General features: G+C 39.5%; 1 protein-coding gene across 4 annotated transcripts in view; it reads right to left on the bottom strand.

Annotated features, from left to right (window-relative positions):
* SGMS1 (sphingomyelin synthase 1) overlaps positions 1 to 23,855 on the bottom strand; it is a 280,335-nt gene that overhangs the window by 225,390 nt on the left and 31,090 nt on the right. For all 4 annotated transcript variants that reach the window (XM_045569229.1, XM_045569232.1, XM_045569231.1 and 1 more), the window contains exon 2: positions 18,835 to 18,929. The gene's annotated coding sequence lies outside the window, so the exon portion shown is untranslated. The remainder of the gene's footprint in view (positions 1 to 18,834; positions 18,930 to 23,855) is intronic.

Raw genomic sequence — 23,855 nt, 5'->3', positions numbered from 1 at the left:
GCAAATGGAGGAAGCTAACACAGCAGAAACAACACTGATGTTAGAGTCAGCTGAAGGTTTCTCTCTAGCAGTGAGGCAACAGCACGTGGTCGTCAAAAGCATGAACTTTGGAGACAGATGGACACGAGGTCAGTGCTGACTCAGCTACTCTCCTGCAAGCTGGACAGGTGGCTTCCTCTCCTAGAGTGTTCACGTCCCCTCCTAAGAAGCTGGGTGATCCCCACCCCAGGAGGCTGCTGTGAGCCTGTGACAAGGCCCCAGGATGGCATCCGGCACCCAGCATGCCTTGGTGGCAGCATCGGTGGTTAATCTTTTCCCTGGCTCTTTTTCAAGGCCACCTGCTGCCCTTCTAGGAATTTATGGTTACAATTCTTAAAACTATTTTACATTAACAAAGTACTAACTGTGTACCCTCCAGGGGAAAAATGCCATAAAAACTAATGGAAAGCTCCTCTAGGCTTCCCAGCTTCTTATTCCCAGAGGGAAGTTCTGGAAAAAATGGAAGATATTATCTGCATGGTCTTTACTATTTGAACCAGTCTTCTTTACTTGCAGAAAAGGTCACATGACAAACATGTCATAGTCTTGGTCCCTCCATACCAAACGTAATAAAGGGCAAGAGCCTTATTATGCAAAATCACTGAGTATAACAGAAACCCTCTCTCAGTAAATCCATTACTAAGCCTCAGGTCAATCCTTACGATGTTAATGATTCAAAGGAAATGGACATTCCTTGTGAACTCCAACTATTCTGAACATATTTTTTTAATACTCTTGAAAAAAGTCAACATAATCCGGGCCTTTATGAGTATAACTAGTACCACTGCAGTATACATGAATTCTTTTAAAAAGTGAGAATAAAAACCTTACAAATGAAATGAGAGACACACACAATCAAGGTCTTTTCACTACTGCCCTGTATCCCTGGTTCCGTTAGGGTCCTAATAACGTAGTACTGAGGGCCCTTCAAGTCTCTGCTTATTAAAAAAAAAAGTAAAAGAAACTGATGCTACCAGTGATCCTTCTGGACAAGCTTAACTGCAGGACAGTTCCTCTGGCAAGAATTTTACCAAGGCCAGTTGTAAACACTGGTTATCTTTTGCTGACCAAAGTTCTAATCAAACTAGTGAGGGAAAAAAAAAGAAAAACTAATGGCTGCCTAATAAATTCAATTTGTTTTATAAACAAATACTTAATCCTTTAGTCTCCATGAAGGAAAACTAAGCCTAAAAATGTAAAAAGATTAAGAAATACGTCTTTATGAGGCTATGCATCCAGTGCCCTGGCAGCTCACATTGCCCGCCCCAGAAAAGTGTCACAAACAGTCCAATATCAGTTTTAATAGTTAAGATTTTAAGAGAACTCAGTGGACATTAAGACAAAAGTTTAAGAGTCAGAAGGATATGAACTTAGAAAAGCAAATTGGAATCTGGCAAACAAAGCCTGGCACCCTTTCCATTCCCATAGCAAGCACCGTTATATCTGGGAGTGTGGCACTACACAGAGCCCAGCACATCACAATACTTGAGTATAATTACAGCATGATAATGCATAATAGTATGATAAAAATATCTGCCATATATTTAGCACTTACTATGTATCAGGCACTGTACTGAGCACTATACATACACAATGTGCATGTATATATGCATATATAACAGATATAAATATATATTTATATGGATATTAAGCCCACACTTTATACAGAAATCTTATGAATATATAAATACACATACACACATACATATGCGCTCATTTAATCCTTAAAATAACACTGAAGCAAATGACATTCCCATTTTGCAGAGGGAGAAAACTGGAGTTAAGAAGGTTAAGTAACCCTCCCATGGTCACAGTCAGGAAGATAGGGTCCACATCCATATCTGTCCTACTTCAAAACTTGGGTTCTAACAACAACTGAACAGCCACACAGGAAAATGAGAGAGAATCTACCACCATACATCTGGTAAAAGTTCTGACCATAAGGCCAGCCATCTATCTCTTTAATTAGAAAGAAAATTGTGTTGGGTATTCCCTGGCCAGCTGACCACACCTTGTTCTGTAAATCCAGGCTCCAGGGCGAAGGCCACCTCCTCCAAGGCTGTGTCCCTTCTTCTAGGCAAAATGAAGCAACTCTTGAAAGTATTAGGTTATTAAGTATGAAATGTCCTATTTCCTTAAGTACTAAGTTTGATAGTTGATATCTCCGATATTTCATTTTGACACTTCTAGTCTTATTTTTATTGTCTTGTAAGTGCATATTTTGGCTTGTGATTATCTTCCAAATTTTTTTACAGCAAATTTTGTGAAACCATGGATAAATCAAAAATTCATGTTGTTATTAAATATGAGTTCCATCGTGGAACCAGTGCAGCACAGACAGCTCAAAATATCAATGAAGTGTTTGGGAAGGATGTGGCTGATGTACGCACAGTACAGTGATGATTTGAGAAGTTCCATTCTGGTGATTTTAATCTTGAAAATGAGCCACATGGGCGACCTGAGATCAAGACGGATAATGATGAGTTGAAAGCTACAGTAGAAGCAAATCCATCTCAACCTATGAGTGAATTAGCAGCAAGGTTTGGCGTTACCATTCCAACAACATTGGACCATTTGAAACAAATCAGCAAGGTAAAGAAGCTGGATAAATGGGTTCCGCATGAATTAAATGAGCATCAGCAGAGAAATCATCTTGAAGCTTCTTGCCTTTCTTTGCTGTCATGACATAAAGGTGAACCATTTCTACACCATATTTTACGTGTGATGAAAATGGATTCTTTTTGACAATCACAAGTGTTCAGCACAATGGTTGGATAAAGATGAAGTGCCTAAACACAGTCCAAAACCAAATATTCATCCAAAAAAGCTAATGGTGTCTGTTTGGTGGTCTAGTGCTGGTATTATCCACTACAGCTTCATGAAACCTGGGTAATCGATTACAGCTGATGTCTACTGCAACCAACTGGACTACATGATGAGGATGCTTGAGATTAAGCAGCCGAGATTGGTCAACAGAGACAGGCCAATCCTTTTACAAGACAATGCTCAACCACACAAAAAACTCTGCTCAAACTACAGGAAGCTGGACTTGGAAACTGTCATCCACTATATCCACCAGACCTTGCACTGACTGACTGCCAGTTCTTCCTGGCTTTGGACCACTTCTTACAAGGAAAAATATTCAATTCTCAATAAGCTGTGGAAAACTTCTTGCACGATTTCATCACCACTTGCTCTCTAGGCTTCTTCACTATTGGCATAAACAAGCTACCATTAAGATGGCAAAACTGTGTCAACAGTTTAGGCACATACTTTGATTGTGCTGCTTCTTGTTTGAGATATGATAAACTACACTTTTGATTCAAAATCAGATATTTCATATTCATATTTCATGACCTAATAGCTTTGTAACCAAGGATACTAGTGTACTTTCAGTATACAAGGTAACCCACCTACCACAGGTTTCCCAAATAATTGAGAAATCAAAGTCTAGGTAGACCTCCTTCTGTACCTTGGGGAGGAGTGGTGGAGAGGTGAAATCCCACCTGCCACTCATTCTCTAACATTCTCAGTCATTCGCCAACACCTAAAAAATTCACAGTTCCATGCCTATGAAATGACAAGATTCACTGTTTCAAGTGTATTCTGTGGTATTTTAAAGGTCTCTTCAGGCCATGGTGGGAAGGACCAAAAGGGGTGGGAGGAAGAAGAAAAGGGAGGGGAGAGGGGAGGAGAGGAAGCGAGGAGGGAGTGGGAGGCGGAGAGGGGAAGGAGTAACAGGAGGGACAGGACCCTTCCACCCCAGCAGCTCCACAATCACCTATTTTCATCCTGGGTTGTTGCACTACAGGGTATTTGAAGAACAGTTTCCATGCTAAAACTATGACTATGACCTTGCCAAAATTAACAGGAAACAAAATACTGCAAAAATGCCTAGTTGTTTGTTGATTTTTTAAACTAAATGTTCATAATTGTGAATGCCTGCCAGTTAGAAAGAGACCCTTTTGTTTTCCTCCTCTCTACTTTCTCTATACTGTCTTCTCTTGTCCTATACCCTTCCCTCCTTCTCCATTTCTATTAATATACACAGTATGAAATAAACTATAGGACGTGTGTCATCTCATTCATTCATTTTTTAGACAGGGTCTCCCTCTGTCACCCAGGCTGGTATGCAGTGGTCTGATCATAGCTTACTACAGCCTTCAATTCCTGGGCTCCAGTAAGCCTCCAGAGTAGCCGGGACTACAGGTACACACCACCACACTCAGATAATTTTTTCAAATTTTTGTAGAGACAAGGTCTCACTATGTTGCACAGGCTGGTCTCGAACTCCTGGCCTCAAGCAATCCTTCTGCCTCAGCCTCCCAAAGCACTGGTTACAGGTGTGAGCTATGGCACCTGGCCATCCCCATTATTTAAGACAGAACACAGACCAGTGTTTTTAACACTGAGAGAATCCTACAGAAGACCCAGAAAACTAGCTTTCCTCTGCTTTCTGCCCTCTTATCACTGTTGCTGGCAGCATCATACTAGATGGCCCTAGAGAACACATTCTATGTACCGGAAAGCTAGGGCACAAATCACATGATCATCTCCATAGATTATCTCCCTAGATGCAGAAAAAGCAGCTGCCACAATTCAACATGATATTTTGAATTCCGTAATAAAAGCTGTCAATGAATTAGGTATTGAAGGAACTTAACACAACAAAGGCCATATATGAAAAGCCCACAGCTAACATCATACTAAAAGGAGAAAAAGTGAAAGCTTTTCCACTAAGATCTGGAACAGGAAAAAATGCCAACACTCACTTCTATTCAATACATAGTATTGGAAGTCTTAGGCCAGAGCAATTAGGCAAAAAAGAGAAACAAATGGCATCCTAATTGGAAAGTAAGAAGTAAAATTGTCTCTGTTTACAGATACTACTATCTTATATGTACAGAACTTCAAAGATTCCACCAAAAAAAACTGTTAGAACTCATAAATGAATTCAGTAAGGTTGCAAGGTCCAAAAATCAATACACAAAAATTAGTTGTGTTTCTATGCACCAACAGTAACAATCCAAAAAGAAAATTAAGAAAACAATCCCATTTACAGTAGCACCAAAAAGAATAAAAACCCAACCAAAGAGGTGGCAGACTTGTACACAGAAAACTACAGAACACAGCTAAAGGAAATTAAAGACACAAATAAATGGAAAGACATCCTGTGTTCATGGATTGGAGGAATAGTGCTAATATGTCCATACTACTCAAAGCAATCTAGATTCAGTGCAATCCCTATCAAAATCCCAAAGACATTTTTTATAGAAATAGAAAAAACAGGGCCGGGCGCGGTGGCTCACGCCTGTAATCCTAGCACTATGGGAGGCCGAGGCGGGAGGATTGCTCGAGGTCAGGAGTTCGAGACCAGCCTGAGCAAGAGTGAGACCCCGTCTCTACTAAAAATAGAAAGAAATTAGCTGGACAACTAAAAATATATCTAGAAAAAATTAGCCGGGCATGGTGGCATATGCCTGTAGTCCCAGCTACTCGGGAGGCTGAGGCAGAAGGATTGCTTGAGCCCAGGAGTTTGAGGTTGCTGTGAGCTAGGCTGACAACCACGGCACTCTAGCCAGGGTGACAGAGCGGGACTCTGCCTCAAAAAAAATAAAATAAAATAAAATAAAATAAAATAAAATAAAATAAAATAAAAAATAAAACAATTTTGAAAAGAAAATGTGGTATATACATACAATCGAATATTAGCCTCACAAAAGAAGAAAATTCTACCATTTGCAACAACATGGATGGATCTGGAAGACATTATGTTAAGTGCAATAAGTCAGTCACAGAATGACAAATATTGTACTACATGCTTCCTCTTATATAAAGCATCAAAAACAGTCAAATTTATAGAAGTAGACAATAAAATGGTGGTTACCAGGGGAGAGGGAGGGGGTATAGGGAATAGATATAATTCAATAAAGTTACAGTTATACAAAAGGAGTAAGTTCCAGAGACCTGCTGTACAACACAGTGCCTATAGTTAACAATAAGGTATTGTGCACTTAAAAATTTAAGAGGGTAGATTCTCATGCTAAGTGTTCTAAGCATGAGGTGGGGGTGTTCTTACCTCTCACCCCCACCACAAATAAAAGGATACAAGGAAATTTTTGGAAGTGATGGATATGTTTATTATCTTGATTGTGGTCATGGTAATGTACTTCTTTAACACAATAGCCAGTTTGTCCTCATTACAGATTCAACAGTAAATCTCTCAAACAATGTCCTAATGGTGGCCTCCACACAAGGCATTGCATACTGGGGTCTCAGGTGAAAAGCCGGCAACCTCTGAAACCCCTCACCAAGTACACTGTTCTCAGAGCCTCTTCAGAGTCAACCTTGCCCTTGCTATCCTCCCAGCAGCCACCACAGCTGCAGCTGCAGGAGCATACCCCTTTAGGCAGGATAGCCAAATTCCATAAATGCCACCCTTTCTTCTCATCCCGCTCCAAAAGCAGGGGGCGTCCCACAATAGACAGAATATTTCATTCACACTCTGAAGAACAATTTTTCCCAAGAGAAACTGGGTAGTTAGATTCTCAACCAGATGAGGAGTCTATTCATGACAATCTCAAATGACTCATAACAAGGCTGTTGTCTCTCTCACAAATTTTTCAAATCAAGAAGTCATCTATGTCATAAATTTAACCCTTCATTTCCTTACAGCACTTTTGATATCACTTTTGATTACACTACAATGTATATATATAAGCTTCTGCCAATAGAAGTTTGTTAAAGAATACAAATTATAATTACCACACACTAAGTGCCAACACTACGTTGGCAAAGGAACAGAATTTTAAATAATAGTTGTCCTGTGGGCATATAATCTAAATCCACTTGCAAACTGTAAGTATTTGGCTCTCCTTGGCTCTTTTATCCAGTAATCTATAAATACTGCATAGAGCTGGGGCTTTCTTTAAGCCCTGGGAGTGAACTAGTTCTAGCAAGATCAGAAACTATTAGTTTCTGCAAAGAACAGTTATAGCTCTCTTTTTCATAAAAAAAAAAAAAAAAAAGGTTTAGTTTCCTTTGCTGACCCTCAGAATTTAGAATAGTCTTTTGGAAGACCCAGGCTGCTTCAGTTAAGCTGAGGGTAACCAAAGAAATACGCTGCCCGTGCTTGGTCTAGAACTTCAAACATGGAAGTATAGCAGAGGCAGGCCACCGTGATAATCAATGGGCTGATGAAACTCAGGAAACCCAAACTGGGCATTGGCCAGCTAACCTGTCATCATCTGCAGGCTCCCTCTTGGCAGGAAAAACTCTGGTCTGTGCTAAGTAACGGACATAGCTCCTATAATTCATCTCACTACCATACATATTAAGAAACAAGACAGATTCGGAGGGTGAGGGAAGAAACAGAAGTATAGAGAAAAGGAAAAGCCACTAATTAAACAAAAAAGGTCCCTTTCCGAACTACAAGAATTCATAATTTATTTACATTTCGTTTTTTTAAAGAAACTCAATAACCAACCAGTCATCGCTGCAGTACTGTCCTTCCTCTTAATTCAGCCTCAAGACAATACCTAAAAATTGCTCCTAGATTGTCTGTGGCTTCAATGCCTGTGGCTTCAATAATGGCACTGTAAGCAACTTTCTAAATTTAGGAAACCTATGAATCTGATTTCCTCAAAAGTTCATAGTGTAAGAATAGGCCAATGCTTTTAAGTGGAAAGCAATTTCTCTGTTTTGCACACAGCCCTGCACATCCAAGGGGAAGTATCTTGGGCAAGCTTCCACAGCAATCAGCATGAAAGCAGAGAGATTTTCCTTTTCCTTCCCTGTGGTGAAGTTATAGCTATTGAAGAGCTGCTGCTGAGCATTGCTGCGAGGCTTGTGAAGAGGACTTCTCTTACCTAACCAACGCCAGGGCCAGGAATGACCATCTTGGTTCCTACACAATGACCAAGCCACTCCTCTGAGGGGCTGTGCTCCAGTGAGCTGGAAGCACAGACATTTGACAGAGGATACATCCAACATTCAGAGAGAACAGGAAGCAACTGAATTTATCACCACAAGGAGCAGATCATGAAATAATCCAAGGTCAGTTAGCCTATACAAAAAGAACCACTCTGCCCTCCTAAAAAAAACTGCCTAATTTTTGCAGAGACCTGCTGTCACAAAGGCTAACAATAGTTTTCTGTCTACTCTCTGACAGTCTGAGCTTGAATGCTTTGTTGAAGCATTTACTAGGGATCAAAATCACAAATACAGCCCCACCCCCTTTGCCATATTTATGTCCAATCTATTTAGCTGGCGGAAATGTCCTTTGTGGGTGGTCAAGGACAAATGGCATTAAAGCCTATTATTCAGCTTTTCATGTAAGAAGACTTAATGTGTCAGCTGCATTTTAATCTAAGGTTTATAACACTTACCCTTGGAAAATTCCCTTTAGAAACATCAATAAGGATTTTTTTCCTAGAATTCTTATTTTTTAATACAAGGCCTTAATTATCATTTATAAATTTACTGCTATTTTAGCACCTGAAATAACAGCCTTTATAGGAGAAAAAGAGGCAGCTGCTGCAGAGTTAACAAGAAAGCCAAGATCTCTGCTGAGACCATCTAAATATATATCATGCCTCAAAAAATAAAAGAACACCAAGCTAATGCTTTCTACCGCAGGTATGTGTCTGAGCAAATGCCAGTGCTACAAATCTTGACCTGGATTTTTTTTTCGAGACTTCTATATTGACTTCCAATTAAAGACAGTGGACAAACACACACATTTAGCTCTTCTCCCTCCTAAAACCCTAATATAACAACACGTTTCTTTTTAAAGGCATAAATCCACATGGACAAAGATAAAAGGAGCAAAGATTAAAATATTAAGCCTTTTAAAGCTATGAATCAGACAGACGATAGCAACTAAATAGACTCAAAGAACCCAATTCTTCCAATTTTTGAAGCCCCATTCTTAATCATGAACAGACATTCAAACAAATAAAGCATCTAACCTGAAAGACAAAAACAAACAGGAAGAAAAGCAACTTAAAAGAAACAAAATTATGCAGAATAAGAAAGCTTCAAAAAGAAAAAAAAAGTCATTAACCTCCTCAGAGAGCTAAGAAAAAATACTGTCACGAAATAACAGGATTCTATAAAATAAAAGCATTCGGAGAACAGCAACAATAAAAAAGAACTGCCAGAAAATAAAAACATGATAACAAACATGAAAAATGTAATAGGATTAGAAGATAAACTTAGAAAATATCCTAAGAATATTAGCTTAAATGCAGAGATAGAAAATAAAAGACAAGACAGTCATAGTGTAACATAGGTAAAGATCTGAAAAAGGGCAAAATGTTTTATGATTTGTCTCTTTAAAACCCCCACCCTTTTTGGGAATTAAAACCTGCATTCCTGCCCAAGGCCAGTAACCAAAGGGGCAGGAAAATGTTCTTTGCTGTTTGTTTTCTACCATCTTAAACCACAGAGGATGGCTCAACAGAATTGCTACAAAGGTCACAAGATGCTCACCAGGAGATAATGTCAACTGTAACCACCAGCTATAGTTGAACAATAATGGCCCAAAGCCATGACATGTGACACTGGTCACATAGACCCAAGGCCAACCACTGAAAAGCTCCCCTTTAAAAAGCACTGTTTTTCTGCTTCAAGTCAGGATGGTGGTCTTTTGATACGCTAGTCTGCTGCCCTCCTCATTTGCCAGCAAATTAATAAAATTTTCTTTCATTTTCCTCAAACCACTTCTCCTCATTCTTTGTTCTCACTGATTCAGCCTCAGGGACAAGTACCAAACTTTCAATAACAACAGGACAAGTAAGTCAACATGGAACAGGAATTCCAGAAAGAAAGAAAAGAGAAAACAGATGGGGGAAAATCAATAACAACATACTTTAAGAAAATTTCTAAAAATGAGGGATGTACGTTTCCAAATAATGAAAATAGACCCCCACCAAAGAATATATCATGGAATTTAAGAACACTAAAGATAAAAGAACTATGAACCCAAGAGAAGAAAGAAAAAATCAGACCATCAACAGTAAGTGCCAGAAGATGAAGAACAATGCCTTCTCCATTCTACAGCTCAGTGAATTCCAACCTGCAGCCACACTATAGGTTAAATGTAAATGTGATATCCTCAAATATGTAACAACTGAAAAGTCTTACCTCCCATGTGCAATTTGTTAAGATGCTTCCAGAAAATGTGCTCTGCCAAAATAAGGGAGTAAACCAGGAAAGAAAAGAATATGGAATGAGGAAAACAGGTAAGCCAATATAGGAGCAAGATACAAGAAATTCCCAGAATGGTACTGAAGAGAGTCCCAACATGTGGTGCACAGCAGGCCTAGAGAGCAAGAAGTCTGAATTGGAACAAAGCATGAGACTCAGGGTGAGATTTCTCCAAGAAGATGTAATTGATAAAATACCTGCCGTGTCTTAAGGTATTAAAAGGAGATTTACATGGAAGGCTGGTTGTAGAAAATTTTTAAAAAACAAGACAATTAGTAAATCCAAGGAAAACAAAATTTGTGTGCAGGAAAGTTAAAGTAAACAAATTATACTATATACAGTGCATCTGTAAATCCTGTTTGCATAGTATAAGGTAAATTCCAGATTAATGGGGGAGGAGGAAGAGAACCACGCACAATGGGGATTCGAGGTTTTCATAAGACGCCCTGTGGAACTACATAACCCTTTAAAAAACAAAGACAAATGACTGCAATAAAAACAAAATCTAAAATTATAAAAGAAATTACTATTACTATCTTTGCCTAGTATTTCTTTAGTATAGCACCTGACAACTTACAAATTACACAAATTACTTTCACAAATGTCTAATGATTTAACATTTACCACAAGTCTGCAAGTTAGGTTACCTGCTTTACAAAGAGGAAACCAGCTCAGGGAAATTAAGTTAACTTGATCAAAGTGACACAGAATAATAAGGTGGCAGAGGCAGGACTACAAAGAGCACTGGATGCACAGGGTGAGTTTGGGATTTACAACATGGTTGGCATTAACTATGTGGGTGGGAATCTAAAGGCAGAGGAGCCAAACTGAGTTTTAGAGCTCAGTGGTTCTCAAACTTGAGCCTGCATAGAAATCCACTTACAGGAGGTATGTGAAGTAGTCAAAATCACGGAAACAGAAAGTAGGATAGTGCTTACCAGGGATTGGGGGGAGGGAGAAAGGAGAGTTGTTTAATGGGTATGGAGTTTCAGATTTGCAAGGTGAAAAAGTTCTAGAAATCTGTTGCACAACGATGTGAATATGCTTAACACCATTGAACTGTACACTGAAAAATGGTTAAGATGGTAAATTTTATGTTGTGTGTTTAGTACAATTTTTAAAAAAGAATCACCTGAAAGGTTTGTTAAAACACTGCTCGCTAGACCCCACCCCCAGAGTTTCAATTCACTAGGTCTGCATGGGACCTAAGAATTTCCTCTTCTAACAAGTTACCTGACACCACCATCCCAGGGATCAGATTTTAACCACCACTGCTCTAGTTCAAACATTCTCAATCCTGAATGCACAGTAACTTCTTCACCTGAGGCCCTAGACCAAGCAAACAATATTTAAGGGGCGAGGAGTTATGTAACTGGACAGAAAGTGCTTTTAAATTCCTCAGGGCGATTCTAATGAGAGCCCCTGGCCTGAACACTGGCCCCTGCCAGTCAACAGTACAGTGTTTATGACTAGGAGCAGGCCTGTGGCCACTCAGCTATATCCTGGCTGTGCCTCAATTTCCTCATCTACAGAAAAATCATCACAGTTGTTGAGAATAAATAAGCTAATCAACTCAGAAGAACTCAGGGTGGTGCCTATCACAAAATGAATAATAATGTTATTACTCTCTTGCTGACATTACAGGAAATAAGGCTGACCCTGTTTTCTCAGATATAAAATGGGGTCAGGTTAAAGGCAATGAAGAAACTATTAATATTCAATCCCAGACTACTCATCAAGGCAAAAGGCTCCCAGGGAGCTGAGAACAAAGTTTAAGTGAGATTAAATCTAAGAACCTATTATGATTCCCACAAATATTTGGCAAACTTAGGGTTGTTTCTAAAGAATTAGTAACTAATCCTTTTACTCTCTAAATAGGTGCTGTTATTTGGAATAAAAATATCATTGTAAAACCAGGTGCTGGAATCAATACTCAAACACCACCTCCATCTAAAACAACAAAAATAATGAGGTGTGTTCGGGAAGAAGGCAACGGAAGACTCGGAGGAGAAAGTCTTGGAGACATCTACACAGTAAACAATTTGTCGGAAGAAATTGAAAATGAACACACAGGCATAGTTCACTCAAATATACCTGAGCACCTCCCACACAGCAGGCACGTGGCCGTAGGGGAGGACACAGCCCCCTCAGGGCAGAGTGTGGCAGGCAGTGAAGCCGGTGGGTCCAGCCATGTGGAAGCTTTGTGAATATTGAATAGCAAGCACCAATTTTCCTCAAAAGCACTGTAGGGAGAGCCAAAATTGTGTTTTCTGCTAAGTTTTTCCTTGCTTTCATAGCTGCATATTTTTGCGGTGTATCATGGATTACCCACAGTGATACTCCAAGCTTGCAATGTCAGTAAATACAAAAAAATCATTGTCATTGTCCTCAGAAAGCAACAGGACCCTCCCTAGCTGTCTGGGCCATACCAACGTCTCAGTCTCAAGGAAAAAAACCTCCTTCATTAAGTCATTTGAATAATTTCCCCACAAAAGATTCTCAACAATTGTGGGAAAACATTCTTAATGAGGAAAATAGTGTCTATTTGTAGACAGAACTGGCTAATGGCCTTGAGAGCAGCACTCAGCAACAGTCTGAACCTCTCAGTCAGTAATTATGTCCTCACACCATACTGACACATTCAAATCACCTCCTGACCACAAAAATGTTTGTCTCCTCTATAGCTCAGAATACTGGATCTGATTGAGCAATCAGAAAACATTTCCCAAGTGAGGGCCAACCCTGGGTATCACGGACTGTCCCAAGCATGTGCCCACCAGAATGGAGCAATGCCAGTGTGGCTTTCCTTGTAGTACAATCCCCTAAATATTCGGGAGGGGGGCACTCTCCATGCAGGCAGCTAAGGATGGATCAACTGTTAAGTAGAATACACAGAAACACTGCCCTTCTCATATATTTGGCTACTTCCCTAAAACAGGCCTACTTTGCAGCGTTTTTCCCTCTCTGCTTCCTTGATTTATTATTAACCCGAATGCCCCACAATCATAACACAAAAGCAAGTGTGAGGACAGGGAAATGAAAAGGACACGCTCCTCTACTGCCAGGGCCGTTTTAAAGGTTAACAACAGAAACAAGGGATATAGAGGTTAGCATGCATGAGGCACTGTGCTAAGTGCCCTGCAAATATCCACTAATTTGATCCTTCTTTAAACCCTATGAGGTAAATACCTTTATCTCCATTGTACATTTAAGGAAACTGAGCACAGAGAGCTTAAGAAATTTGTCAGAAGCTCACACAAGCTAATAATTGAACCTAGTCTGGCCCCAGAATCTCATGTTCTTAATCACTTCTTTATCCTGCCTCCCAAATACATCTTTCAGGTCAAAAAAGAGAATATACCTGAAAATGCTTTGCAAACCATAAAAAGATACATTAATAATTATTATAATAAACAGTGTGCCTCGCAGCACCACAACAGGTAGTGACCCTCCTGGTACCCTGATTTCCCTCTGCGGGGAACCATTTCCAGCTGTCAACTTGATGCTTCATCTTCAGCTGAAGATGTGCTAACCTCAGGCTCTGGGGTGACCTGGCAATCCAACCAGAACAGGCCAATGTCCCTGGCCACAGTGACTGGTCCAGCACCCAGGCATATGGCCCATCACGGCCAGGAATGTTGTTTGTGCAGAATCTTAATGATCACGGCAATGATGTGCACCTGAAGCTGCTGAAAGTCTCCATTAGAAGCCCAAGAACATGTGCCAAGAGTGACCCTCATGACCTTATCTGGATCCCCAGTCTACCCTCCTCCTGAACACAGATCCACACCACGACTTGCAATTACTTAAGTCCATATATTTTTTCACTTAAGATACTTTGAATTGGATTTTCTGTCACTTGCAACCAGGAGAATCATCCCAGTATTCTAAGACACTTTTTGTTCCATCTAGCTATATTTATCTGCACTTCAGTACTTTTTCTCTTTCTGAAAATACTACTTGAGAGACTGAAAAAACAAATTTCAATTAGTTAGTCTTGACAAATCAACATTCCTGAGGCTGGAGTTCTTGACAAGATGACTCTGTATTACATAAAACAGAAGATCCCATTTTTTTCCCAATGCCACAAAACAAGTGATTTGGCCTATCATCAAATTTCGTTCAGAAAACTTTATTTTTAATGCAAGGAGTTAGGCCTCCAGTTTCCAACTTTCTAAGGAAAACAACTATGATATTTATTTTCTCAGTCTTCTCAATTCTCATTTTCCCTCTAAATCTAAACTGTATAGAATTACTGAAATGAAGAACAGGATAGAATTTTTTAATACATTTCAAACCCAGGAAGTAGGAGACATCAATGAACATAAATCATTTCTTCCTCCTCCTAAAGAAGACCAACTACACCTTAACTTTATTAATTCTGACAATAAAACAAACCAGTTTGGAATTTTAATTACATTCATTAAACTAGTCATTGTACCAGCTAACATTCCTTGTCTGTGGTTTCTCCAGAAGCCTAACATTTCAGAAGAAAGCACTGTTGGTCACCTAGATCACTGCCTCAAAAGGTGGCAATCAGCACTACCTTTGATGTCCAATAGCTCCTGAGTCCATGTATAAACACAATCAGGGCTTCCTGAACTTTCACATCTTTGAATTATTGTACACAGCTAAACAACTGGAACTACAACACCCAACATCCAATCTCACTTCCTGAAAGACCTCTCAGGCTGAAAGAAGGCAAATCCAGCCATTGTGAATTATCATGGGTAAATGATACGATTCGACTGTTCCCTTTTTATTAGTCTGAGGACAGTCAGGGTGGTGAATGAGCAGTTACTCCCAGCCCAAGTGTCCACCCATGAAACATACATGAGCACATATGAAAATGCTAACTGGCTTAAAAAGATGTTAAAAACAAGTTTCAAATTTTCTAAAGAAATCTAAAAACAACTCTGTATTTTCTATGTTCACTACAATGCCCCAATAGCCTCCTATTAAGAAACAAACTTTTACAACTTTGAATAAGCAAACAGATAAACATACCACCAGAGATAGATTAATTTGTTATACTACATTCCAAACTCCATTATCTTGGTTTGCTTTCATTTCTGTTGAGCTTGATTATTTACTATTAAAGTAGCGTAAGATTGGCTGTCTACTCTGCTTGGTTTGGTTAGCACTTCAAAGCTCATTGGCCCTTCGCCAGACGTGGCTGCCTTCAAACACTTTGGTGTTACCACATCTAAACAATTAGGACCTTTACAACTGTAGTAATTTGTGCGTATGTCACACTGCATACTTCTCATACTGAAGTAATCATTAGATTATGTGGTTAATAAAGGTAGCCAACATATTAGTTTTAAATTAAGGATTTGGCAATTCTATTTCCATATAACACTTTTGATTTATAGAAAACACAATTCTACAATGGAAAGTCAAGTTCATAGGAGCCTCTTTTAAATCCCACAAGAACAAGAACCATATCTGATTATCACCATTTTATGCCTAAAATACAATAAGCACTCTGTAAATATTTGTTGGATGAATGAAGACCTTAACACTAAATTTAGTGGGGTCAGCTTATTACGTGACTACAGAGGTTATGATTACCATGTCCTTGCTTTTAGGAAGTAAAGCAGTAGTTGGCAAACTTTTTTGTAAAGGACCAGATGGTAAACAATTTAGGCTTTGTGGGCCAAATGGTCACTGTGGTAACAACTCAACCCAAGTTTCTTTTGCAACTATTCAACTCTGCTGTTACAGCACAATATGTAAACAAATGAGCGTGATTGGTTTTGAATAAAACTTTATTTACAAAAAAAGAATTTGCCCATAAAAACATCCAAATCCCCTGAAGAACACCTAACGGTTAGAAATTGGAAGACTTGCTGAGTCCAGCCAGACAAGTTTTGTTCAGTCAAAATTTGGGCAGGGGCTAAGTACTCATTCTCCACAGTGCCCACCACTCCTTACTGAGTTAACTGCAGTCACGATACCAGCGTGGCCCACGTAAGCCTTTGACTTTACAGCCCTGAATTCTATAGTACAAGTGCCCTCCAGGGATGGGGCCCATGTCCAGACCTGTGAATCCATAACTACAACACAGGCCCCTCAAAAGCAAGCTCACAACTTGCAATTCTTTGCTCCTCACCTGACATTTATTAATAATATCAACACCTAATGAACTTTAAATATTCATTGACTGCTTGTCATTTGATATGTTCTGCCCAGTCATGGCAGAGAAGAGGAGGTAGAAAATGTGCCAGCAGGGAACAAAGTGAAAAGGGACATGGTGAGTCATAGGAAGAGCAGCAGGAATCATTACAGGACTGAAGAAACCACACACACAGCTCCCAATTGTGTCTCAGTCTTCTATCTGCTGTCTGGATCCCTGCTTCACATCACAGCAGAAGCTGGGCATGACCTGGGACTACCTCCACTGTAACCATAAACCTTATTTAATCCCTATTTCTGGGGGAGGGTGCCCTGGATGGGTAAACCCAAAAAATTACCCACATCTAGTAGAATAAATAAATAGTCAAATTCACACAATGGAATGCTCTACGGCAATGAAAATGAATAACCTATAGCTGTATGTAACAATATGGGGGAATCTCTAATACATTATTGAATGAGAGAAGCCAGACACAAAAGAGTACAATTTGCATTATATATTACATGCGTGCATGCGCATGCGCGTGCATGCACACACACACACACACACACACACACACACACACACACACACAGAAAAGAAACAGGCAAAACTAATTTATGTTGCTATAAGTCAAGACAGTAGTCATCCACGGAGTGGGATACAGTTGACCCTTGAACAACACAGGTTTGAACTGTGAGGGACCACTTATATGAAGATATCTTTCAATAAATACGTTGGAAAATTTTTTGGAGATTTGCAACAATTTGAAAAAACTCGCAGATGAACCACGTAGCCTAGATATACAGAAAAAATTAAGGAAAAATTAGGTGTGTCATGAATGCATAAAATATATGTAGATATGTGTTGACTGTGTTATCAGTAAAGCTTCTAGTCATAGCAGGCTATTAGTTAACTTTTGAGGGAGTGAAAGTTTTACTCAGATTTTCAGTTGCATGGAGGAACCCCTGAATTGTTCAAAGGTCAACTGCAGTGCCTAGAAGAAGGCATGAGACTGTGTTGGTAATGTTCTGTTTCTTAATCCGGGTGCTGGTTACCTAGATGTGTTCAGTTTGTGAATTATATCAAACTAAACACGTACGTGTATTTGCTGTTATGTATGTTTCACTTCAATAGAAAGTTATAAAAAATTACCCTGTATCTAAGTGGTCTAGGGCTAGTCAGGGCCCCATATTTCTTCCCTTCGTTCATCCTTCAAAGCTTCTTCCATGCTCCTCATCTTTTCAAAGCATGAACAGAGGCCAAAGAGCAAAAAAGCAAACTAGACCATTCAGAGCTACCAATGATTCCAAACACAGCTCCTTCTGATTGTCAGAATCTTTCAAAGAGCCTTTACTACCATCACTAATCTTTTGTTCTAAATCAGAAATGAGAGTGTAAGAAGCCACTGCTCCCTTAAATGCTTGCTTACATAGACTTCTTTTAAAAGATGTCCTAAATGGGCAGCTCTCATTCATAAACATCTATAAAAAAATGCTTAGATACACAGGGACCACATGAGGAAGATACCGTAAATAAATTGTAACTGAGATTGGAACGTAGAACAGTCAACAGCCACCCTGCAAAAATCACAGGTAACTGACTGTGTAACTGGCCATAATGTATTTGACCTACAACTATAATCACAGCTGAACACATCTTTGAGATCTTATGTAAAGTTTCCATTCCAGTAGTCAAATTATGGGGCTAGAAATCATTTTTAATCTCTCTAATGTTGGTTTTAATATATTAACTTCAACTTCCTATTACCACTCATATTCTTTTCCACATTCTTCTACAAGATTAGGCTTTAAAAATCAATTAAGACACTTGATCACATTAGAGCACAGATATTGGGCTACTTGTGAATGCTGATGAGGAAGAAGGCAAGGGTGGTAATCAGATCCACTGACCTCACCATCAAACATGGTGGAGGGGGGGAGGGGGAGGTGCAGGGAATGAAGAAAGCACAGTAATTCCTCCCTCTTAGGGCACATGTGTAGTGCACATTCCATGTTTTTATATTCAGAAGTTTCTCATATCAAATTAATTCATATTGCTTATCTATCCACAAAATAAATCACTGTTTCAAAATTTTTTTAATATGACTTTATTTCTATCAACTATGAAGGGAGCATAATTCAGTTACACTCTTTAATAGAAAAGTATAACTGTTTAATTAAATGATTCTGTGTCACACAGCTTATGATAGTTCTGAAATGTATTTTAGGGGAGAATATCCTTATTTTTAAGAATTTAGGAGAAAATATCATGATGTCTGCAACTTACTTTCACATGTTTCAGCAAAAAAATGTACAAACTTACCTACAAACACAAAATGTGACAAAATGCTAACAACTGTTAAATCTAGGTAGTGGACATATAGGAGCTCATCGTACATTCTTTTAACTCTTTGGTAAGTTTGAAAATTTTTTATAACAAAAAGCTGCATAGAAATCTTTACTCACCTTCCAAGTGATGACCTTCTTCCTTCTCCTAATCAAAAACAAATGGCTAAATATGCCCAAAGGCACATCCAGGGACCATTCATGCTGCCTTCACCCTGCAAGAATAAGCAAAACAACATGTTATCACCAAGGATTTTTATTAAGTTAATGCTATTTCAGCTGAGAAAATGTGTTTAATCTATGACAACCCTCTAAAGTAAAATATTGCTATAACAATTTTTTTAACAATGAAGAAAGCGGAAAAAGAAAAAAAATCATCCCATCGCATATTAAAAGCAGGGAACCGTCAGCCCCACCCACTCTAGAAACTTCTGGAACAAAGGAACCCCTCAGGAAGTTTGTATTTTTCTTTTTTCCAGCTTTATTGAGGTATGACTAACAAATAAAATTGCATTATTTTGGGTGTATACCATGATGGTTTGACATATGTATATGTAATATAGGTCTTCATCTATGGCTCAAGGTTTGCCTCAGTAACTTTCTCTTAATTCACGGCAATTTCAGGGCAGTGAATTAGCCCAAACATCCACTCAAACAAAAATTGGAGCTTCCATGACTTGAGCTTCACTCTAATCTTGGCTTTCTGAGAGCACAGTCAGAAGGTATCCACGTACACTCTTGGAACCACACCACATGTGCCAAACCTCAAGTCCTTCCAGGCAAAGGTAATCAGATCTAATCTATAGCACGCTGGACTACAACACATATGTGCTCTACGGCAAAGTGGCATGGGGGTCTAAAGGTCATATTCCTACGGCCACCACATACCTTCCACTTTGGCATTATGTTGGATCCTCCCCACAGCCCTGTGAGATAAGCAGAGCTTAGTGATCCCATTTTCCAGAGAAGGCAGCTAGGTGTCAGATGATGTATGACAAGAATATTCAACTAGGAAACACCAGAGACGAAACTCCTACTTGTCTTCCAACCCCAAGCTCAAGGCTTATCTCACTATACGAGCCGTCCCCACCCTCCTGCCCCCCAACAGGATGCTTTCCTTAAAACCAACCCCAGAGCCAAACGGCCAAACGACACATTCACATGAAGGGAGTGGGTGCTGCAGTTCAGTTTGTTCCCTGCAAGTATATATTCATAATCACTCTTAATAGTGCCATTAATACTATAATCATTATTACCAATTACTATAATTACTATTAGCAATTATACTTCTCTTGTAGACATAATAATGCTTACTGTACTTTTGGCATTTTATATATACATACTTCATTTTTCTCCCTTCTTTCTCAAAAAAGCACATTGTTGGCAAACTGAAGTAAAATAAATATCACATTACACCCCTGGTGATTTTTATCCTTGCCCTAACAAAAAGCAAGTATCACTTGCTGTTGAGGATTTTCCTTTCATTTTTATAAAACATAAAATACACTAGCATATAATGGCACACACATAGCTCCACCAATAAAGATGGAAGGAGCATCAAAACTACAGTTGGGGAGAATATGATGTCTGTGACGGCCTAAAGTGGCTCTTCATCTGCTAATCACCAAAATCATACACATGCAGGGTTAGACGTATCCATGATTAACGTGTGCAAGTACTGGCGTACAAAAGCCTGAGGAAACCCAGTCAGGGACCCCCTGCTCCTGACCTTTAGGCCTGCCATTTGTTAGCTAGATTAAAAATCTAGAGAAGCTCTCCTGGCTGCTTCCTCACCTGAGGGTTGGAACACCTGCTCACAGGACGTTGGAGTCCACAAAGGAGAGACACTGTCACTCACTGACTCACAAACTGGAGCACTTGGGCCCCCAGGAATACTCACTAGAAAGTTATGGCAAGAGCTACACAAGACTAAGGGGGAAAGCATAATATACCTTCCAGAAACATTGATTTTACTCAAAGATTTTGGTGAGGGAATGTTAAACAAATGAAACAATAATTTAAAAGTGAATACTAAAACAAACATATAATAGAGAATGCAGTCATTGCATGAACTTTTAAGCTAAAACTCCTATCCTTACTTGCCTAGGTCCTTCCAGCCGCACTCTTGGATGTGGTGGTGGGGAGCAAGGGGTGCACTCCTCTCCTTTCTCATTCAAGACAGTCAGGGAGAAAGTACACGGCTGGCAGGGATTTTAATGTCACAATAGCCCTTGTTCTGGAGAATTCTCTTCAAAATCAAGGATTTCAGATTTTTGCCAGATCTGGGTACAGGCAGAATGAAGTCCAGGCATCTATCCCGGTGCAAGTATCACTGTGGTCCCTTTCCCGCCACTCCCCTGCCTCAGACACACTCCTGTCAGACAGGCTCAGGCCACTCAGCTACTTGGTTACTGAAATTCCTTTGTCCCCATACTGATTGGTAACACATTCAGTAATTACAAAAATTTTCATTTAAATGGATGTTTGCATCATTGCTAAGAAAATGAGATTACCAATTCAGTTTGTCTCTAAAAGATTTATATTGTGAAATGTATATTTAAGGGCGTGCAACTGTAACAGCCAGCCTCCAAGATGGCCCCATGACCCCCACCTCTGAGTACTCAAGAGCTTGTGCAGTCCACTCCCACACTGGATAGGGCTGGCATGTGCAACCACCACAGTACTGCTGAAAGGACACAGTGAGACTTCAAAGGCTAGGTCCGAAGACTTTGCGGCCTTTCCATCTCTCTCTGTCTTGGAAGGGAAGATGGCTATTAGGACCTGAGGACACACTCAAGAAACTCCGCAGAGGTACACGTGGTGAAGAAACGAGAACTCCTAGCAACAGCCATGTGCCTGAGCCATCCTGGACGCAGCTTCTTCAGCCCCAGCCAAGCCCCCAGAGAGATGGCGGCTGCTTCAGTTGACATCTTGACCACAACCTCATGAGAGATCCCAATCAGAACCACCCACCTCAGCTGCTCCCAACGCACACACAGAAACTGTGAAAGATAATAAACACATATTATTGTTTTCAGTCGCCAAGTTTTGAGGTAATTTGTTATGTGATGATAACTAATATAATAACATAGTGTCAACTTAAAGAATAATAAAATAAATCCCATGTACCTAATACCCAGTTGGTATTTGTTTTTTTTCTTTTTTCGGAAGCTCTGCATGTCCTTCCTGACTACACCCCCAACTCATTCGTCACCACCACCACCCCACAGACATTCACCGTGAGCCTGAACTTTGAGTCCATCACTCCTTCGCTCCTCTCTATGGTTTTGCCATATAATGAATGTATTGATTGCCAATGCACTGTTGCAGTTTGCTGGGTTTAAGCCTAATACAAATGAAACCATTTTGTATGTGTTTTTAAGACTTGCCTCTTCTCTTAAGATTTTGAATTTGAGACTCATCCCTGTTGACTCATGTGGCTGTAGTTCATTCATTTTTTCACCACTACATAGTTCTCGTCGTGTGAACACACCCACAATTTATGGCTCTATTCTACTGTGGAGGATCCTCTGGGGATTTTTCAGTTTTTTGCTATTTTGAATAATGCTGCCATTTACATGCTAGTGTTTGTCCCCTGGTACACACAGGCAAGAGTTTCTCCAGGCTATATACCTAGGAGGAGAGCTGGGCTTGGGACTGCACGTGTTCAACTCCTCTAAGTCATGCCAAATTGTTTTCCAGAGTGGTTGTCTACAATAGACTCTTTAGCTGCCTTTCCAGTCTCTCTTCAAGTAAGAGGCATGCTTGCTTTGCTAATTACCAGGAAAGCTTTCAACCAACAAAAGGGAAAGCTTTTCCTATTTGCAGCATCACTACTACAAATAAATAGTACTCCAAAGCAGTGACCCAGACAGCTGGAACATATTAGTCACAGGACGTCAATATATGGACTTCAGAATAATGATGCAAACCCAGCCACCACCACACACTGCCCACGAGTATAAGTCCAATTTGATTTCTAGACGTACAGTAAATTCAGAGACTGTTTTCTTCTGGTAGATTCACTAGAGTCCCACCTTATTGCTGTCATCTTGAAGAGGGGAAAAATATAACTCACATGCAACCCAGCCAAATTCAAGATTAAAGCAGGAGAGTCAAATCATTTCTTTGAAATAGTGGTATTTTTTTTTAAACAAAGAACTGGTTATGTGTTTTATATTTTCACCCACAACATAAAATTGTTATACCTGATTTTATAGCAAAAAAATTCTTAAGTATTTTCTATATAAAAAGATATCCTTTATAGATTTAGTTAATCCAATTTCTTGGGTAGCAATAGTAATTTTTAAGATTTAATCTGCATTTCTTATAAAATATGAGATAGCAAATGTTTCTATTGGTATTAAATACAAATAACCAGAAACTCAATTTGGACAGGAGGAAAGAAGAAATGTTATTATAAATTTCAAGAAGACTCATATCACAGAAAGAAACAATGATGCCAGATGACCAAAATGAGGTCATTTTTAACCCAACCTCTTAACTGTTCTTATTTGTCTCTCCTATATTTTTCTTTTTTAAGAGACAGGGACTCAATTTGTCACCCAGGCTGGAGTACAGTAGCTAAATCATAGCTCACTGCAACCTCAAACTCCTAGGCTCAAGTGATCCTCCAGCCTCAGCCTCCTGAGTAGCTAGGACTACAGGTGTGCACCACCATGCCTAGCTAATTTATTTGTCTGTTTAAAATCATTTCTCCCTATGAAGTAGGAACTGTTATTATACCCATGGTGGAGGAAACTGAAGTACAAAAAGGAATTCAGTTGAGCACAGTCACAGAGCTGGTAAGTGGCAGAACCAGGATTTGAACCCAAGCAGTTTATTCCAGAGTCCATATTCTTAATCACTGCTCTGGGCAGCTTCTTCAGTCCCCCAAGACCAACCAGAAAGCCCTGCAATGGTGACAACTGTACGTACCAATTACTAAGTACCTACAATGTGCTAAGCACTTGTTAATTATTCTACTGCATTATTTCTAATTCTCCCCACATCTCTACCGGGTATTTTATAGCTAAAGAACTTTAGGCTCTTGGAATTTAAGTAATTTGGCCAGAATTACAAAGGCAGTACAATAAAACCGTGGGGATATCACCTAAACCTCACCTCTGTCTTCAAAGTTC

The sequence above is a fragment of the Lemur catta genome, chromosome 14 (assembly GCF_020740605.2).
Source record: "Lemur catta isolate mLemCat1 chromosome 14, mLemCat1.pri, whole genome shotgun sequence".
Lineage (NCBI taxonomy): Eukaryota > Metazoa > Chordata > Mammalia > Primates > Lemuridae > Lemur > Lemur catta.
The sequence above is the reverse complement of the archived record's forward strand: the minus strand, read 5'-3'. Positions and strand labels throughout refer to the sequence as shown.